This window comes from Mus caroli, unplaced genomic scaffold (assembly GCF_978045245.1).
Source record: "Mus caroli unplaced genomic scaffold, Mus_caroli_1 scaffold_10, whole genome shotgun sequence".
Classification (NCBI taxonomy): Eukaryota; Metazoa; Chordata; class Mammalia; order Rodentia; family Muridae; genus Mus; species Mus caroli.
In genome coordinates, this window is record NW_028227265.1 from 8,069,812 (window position 1) to 8,075,000 (window position 5,189).

The 5,189-nt window shown below is 49.2% G+C and overlaps 1 long non-coding RNA gene across 1 annotated transcript in view; it reads left to right on the plus strand.

The window, feature by feature from the left end:
* Nucleotides 1–4,761: 4,761 nt before the first annotated feature.
* Nucleotides 4,762–5,189, plus strand: part of LOC115031733 (uncharacterized) — a 22,310-nt gene continuing 21,882 nt past the window's right edge. Inside the window, exon 1 of the long non-coding RNA XR_003837388.2 lies at nucleotides 4,762–4,839. This is a non-coding gene — a long non-coding RNA (uncharacterized LOC115031733). The remainder of the gene's footprint in view (nucleotides 4,840–5,189) is intronic.

The following is a 5,189-nucleotide window of genomic DNA, read 5'->3' on the forward strand; positions in this document are numbered from 1 at the left end:
TTTGAGTTGCCATAGCTCCTTCACTACAGCCTACCTCCTCCTCCTCTTCCTCCTTCTCCTCTTCCTCCTCCTTCTTCTCTTCCTCTTCCTCCTCTTCCTCCTTCTCCTCTTCCTCCTCCTCCTTCTCTTCCTCTTTCTCCTCTTCCTCCATCTTTAAAATTTTAATTTAGACGAAAGTCACAAAGTGTTTGAAGGCGATGGAGTCCCCGTGGTATAGGAAATGTCTGATTCCCCAATATCTCAGTCACCTCCAAAGGAAATCCCACACCCACTTAGCCGCCATTCCCAACACGACACCGCAGCCCCTGGCAACTCCTTCGGCTCTGTGGTTTGCCTGTTTGATACATTGCATGCAAGTGACTTCGTGTTGTGAGAAGCTGCTGTCCTGGAATCTTTGGCTCAACACAGCACGTTCAAGGGTCAGCCATGCATCAAGGGTATCAGCCTTGGGGTCCCTTTCAGATGGATGTTCATCCGTACCCCAGCCAGAAGGCCTGCCTGGACTCTTTCTTCCGGGAGGACCATCAAGGGGAGTCGTGTGAGAATCTCTGCATGACTCTCGTTTGTGTCCCCAGCTTCTTGTTTATGTGTGGCCACCCAGCTGTGGAGCTGCCGGCCTATACCCTTGCTCTACCCACCTTGGTGAGCTGAAGCCGCAGCATGGAGGCTGGGGAGCTTCCTGACAGGGGTCATTTATGTCAGAACTAAGGCACAAGCACGGGAATTCCTCACTGGTGTGGTATGGTGGACAGAGTTTGTAGCGGGGAGGAGGGAGTCAAAGGCAGTCACAGACCTTCAAGCCGTTCCCACCCAGGGAGCACGGCCCTCAGATTTGGAACTACGGCCCTTCTTGCTCTGAGATGGCTGCTGGGAGGGAGGTGGAAAGAAAGATAAGGATACCTGAGCAAGAAGTTCATGGAGGGTCTCACGTCCTCGCATCCAGCCAGCTGTGTCCATTGAGGCAGACAGGCTCTGCTCTGTCTCTTTCTCGCCCAGTCCCATGTTGGCTTTGGAGCCCCTGGATAAGGCTCCAATCCTGCCTGCTGTCTCCCAGCTGTGGGGCGCATCTCTGGCACATTGATGACCCTTGATGTCATTTTCTATGATGGCACCGAGTACAAAGGGCCTGGGGTGCTGCGCACCATCTGGGTGACAACTCAGTTCCTACTGACCTCTAATTCAGATTCTGGCTACCACCAATCCCATTTTACAGATTGGGAAGCTGAGGTATGGAGAAGGGAAAACAGTCTCAAACCAAGCCAGTTAGCAAAGGGAAGAATTGGGTTTTAAGCCGGGATCCTGTGCTCTGTGGCCCCGTGGTGACTTCAAGTCACTCTCTTCTATAAGGGGTAGATGGCAAACTCATAGCCCTCATGACCTGGTGGCCACCTCAGTCTTGGTAACCCCCAGCCACAACTATTTCTGCCCCTCACACATCCTTGGACCCCTCCTTTCCTAGAAATTGGTTTTGAAGTGATACCGATCATCTTTGCTATGTCTCTAATGATGTCATCTCTATCTGTGATGATGTCATCTCTGTAATGATGTCATCTTTATCTGTGATGATGTCATCTCTATCTGTAATGATGTCACCTATATCTGTGATGGTGTCACCTATATCTGACATCACTGCATCTCAGAGTTGGCCTCACTGTGGCACCGAATGCTCTGGGCACACAAGGTGTCTATCCCATCCTGACACAGAGGAAGTTCTTGATTGAGGGTTTGTTGATTGAGTAAGTGGGCAGATGATGGGAATTTATTGATTGAATAGATTGGTGGTTCCTGGGGCTGCTGGCATGACCTGTGCAATTTCCAATGGATCCCTGATTATGGAGTCACGCCTTTGTCCCCCAAGACCCTCTTTGCTATGTGTGAGGAGAGCCCCAGCAGTCCCTGGGTAGGAGGGCTGTCTTCCCTCAGTGTAATTAGGTGACAATTTATGACGTAGATAAGCGCTCATAAGCCTCGAAGGAAAATAGCGTATATTTGTATAGGGCCTCACTCCCAGCCGCTCTGAGGCCTCTGCAGATGCAGCTTGGGTGGCTGCCACCCAACTCAGGCCAAGTTGGACGGAGGTGCAGAGAGCCGGCTCACCATATCCCACCCAGCCTGCTGTGGCCTGCGTGTGTGGGGCCACGGGAAGCTCACTGTCTGGAGAGCCTGGGCCACCAGCGTGGCGCGACATGCTGTTCCTCTTTGGCTGGGTAGCAGAGGGTGGGTACAGTGTAAAGGCCTCAGGGGTGTTGGTGAATTAGAGGCCCAAAAACTTATAGTAAGAGCAGTGTGGATCTCCAGAACCCAATGTCTACCCTGATAGTTTCTTCTAAACCCTCTGTTCATGGCCGCTTGTGCCAGCACCGGGGAGCTGGGCTTGGCTGCCATCTCCAGGGCTGTGCCCGCTGTGCCCTCACCCATCCCTACCAGTCAGCATCAGTTCCTGCTGCCCAGTTCCAAATTCCCAGCAGTGTCTAAGTGCTTTTTGTTTTGTTTTGTTTTGAGACAGGTTCTCATGTAGCCCATCCTGTCATTGCATAGCCATGGGTGATCTTCCTGCTTTTACATCTCGAGTGCCAGGTGGCACATGCCACCACTCCTGATTTGCATGGTACTGGGGTCGAGCCCGGGGCCTTGTTCATGCTAGATGAGCACTCTCCCCACTAAGCTACAGGCAATCTACCAACTGGGTTATAAGTACTCTACCAACTGTGCTATAAGAACTCTAACAACTGTGCTATAAGTACTCTATATACTGTGCTATAAGTACTCTACCAACTGTGCTATAAGAACTCTAACAACTGTGCTATAAGTACTCTACATACTGTGCTATAAGTACTCTAACAACTGTGCTATAACTATTCTACCAACTGTGTTATAAGAACTCTACCAACTGTGCTATAACTACTCTACCAACTGTGCTATAACTACTCTACCAACTGTGCTATAAGTACTCTATATACTGTGCTATAAGTACTCTATATACTGTGCTATAAGTACTCTACCAACTGTGCTATAAGAACTCTACCAACTGTGCTATAAGTACTCTACCAACTGTGCTATAACTACTCTACCAACTGTGTTATAAGAACTCTACCAACTGTGCTATAACTACTCTACCAACTGTGTTATAAGTACTCTACCAACTGTGCTATAAGTACTCTATATACTGTGCTATAAGTACTCTATATACTGTGCTATAAGTACTCTACCAACTGTGCTGTAAGAACTCTAACAACTGGGCTATAAGTACTCTACCTACTGTGCTATAAGTACTCTACCAACTGTGCTATAAGTACTCTACCAACTGTGCTATAAGTACTCTACCAACTGCACTATAAGTACTCTACCAACTGTGCTATAAGTACTCTACCTACTGTGTTATAAGTACTTTACCTACTGTGTTATAAGTACTCTACCAACTGTGTTATAAGTACTCTATATACTGTGCTATAAGTACTCTACCAACTGTGCTATAACTACTCTATCAACTGTGCTATAAGTACTCTACCAACTATGTTATAAGTACTCTATATACTGTGCTATAAGTACTCTAACAACTGTGCTATAACTACTCTACCAACTGTGCTATAAGTACTCTAACAACTGTGCTATATCTATTCTACCAGCTGAGCCACATCACCAGCCCCAGCGATCAATGTTAGGATTCAATAATAAAATGCCAAGAATCCCTGAAGTCACAAGTCATCCTGTCTCTTTGACAGCATTTGCTGTGGCTTAAATAAGGGAAATCCCCAGCAACTGGGTTAGATGACAAACAGCAGATGCTCCCCTGACTGCTTCCTAGTGATGTTGGCTGGGACAATAGACAATTCAGGAGCGCCTGCCTCATGGTCACCTCTGCCCGGTCCTATAGTGTTGTATGGTGGAAAATATTAAAAGAAAGGCACCTCCCCCAAAAACCCAATTAGATAATAAATACAGCTGAGAATCTTCATGAGGGTTCTAGGCTAGGGACGATTGTCACCTTGCTCTTTAGCCGACAGGTCAACAGGGGACCCTTCCACAGATCCAGGCTTGCTGTGTGGCTCGTATCTGCTTCCCCTGTACAAGGCTCTGCCGTCCGCTGGCCCTGACTGGTTTGAGTGTGGTGATGGGTTTTGCTGACTGTACAGTTTCTGGTTTCACTTGGACTGTGCCACTGTGACACCCTCCACCTCTGCTCCTGAGATGGGTGTGGCATCAGGCAGGGTCATGAAGGGCTTATCTCACTCCTTAGCTTACCTCCTAGGACACCACCAGAGGATCTGTAGAACAGTGTGGTAGACAAGCCTATTGTTTGGTTTGCTCACTAGAGTCTTTCCTCAATGATCCAAGGCCACGAGCACTGTTAGGTCACCTGGTGACTGGCAGGCAGATGGTCACACTGGCCAGGTAGGTGGCCTGGCTTCCCTCACAGCTCCTGCTAGGCTCTGGGAAGAGGCTCATAGCTGTGGCCCAGGTACCAGGGTTTCCTGCTGTTACGTTGGCTGACATCCTTGGAAGCAGCTTGACTCCATGTTGATGGTCAAGGCCATCTCTCACAGGAGAGCTGCATGCTTGACTGCCCATTCTTCTGTGAGCGCATCTCTACCATGGTCATTGCTTTTCTTGTCTCTGTAAGCAAATTCCTAATAGAGCAGCTTTAGGGAGGACAGTTTGTTTTGGCACATGGCTGGGCAGACACAGCCCAACATGACTGAGCGGCTTGGTCTAAGCTGGTAGCCTCTTTCTGTATGGGGATGAGGGCAGAGGTGGAGGTAACAGCAACAGCCCAGTTACCCTCCTGCAATCCATCCTCACCCAGTTCCTGGCTGGCCAGGAAGCAAACGGTGAACACAGGTGTGTCTGATTCTGCTCTTGTCTTATTAACAGTGAGTATCCCCCATCATAGCCGAGGGGTGGAACTTCTCCTGGCACCTGTTACCATCCTCCTGGGTGACCAGGAACCACAGGTGATGGGGCTTTGGGCACCTTGCTTCCCTGTGTGACAGATGAGAGTTCATAAGAGCATGAGGCCAGCCTGTGTGTGTGGTACCTGCCTGAGCCCAGCCAGCCCTGAGCTCACAGATACTGTGGTAGCCAAGCTGGGGCCTCTCTGCTCGGCATTGCTGTGTGCAGTGTGCAGGAGACCCTTCGATTTTGAGCCATAGGGGTCTGTGTGGGTGTGAACATAATGTTGTATCTGTGTG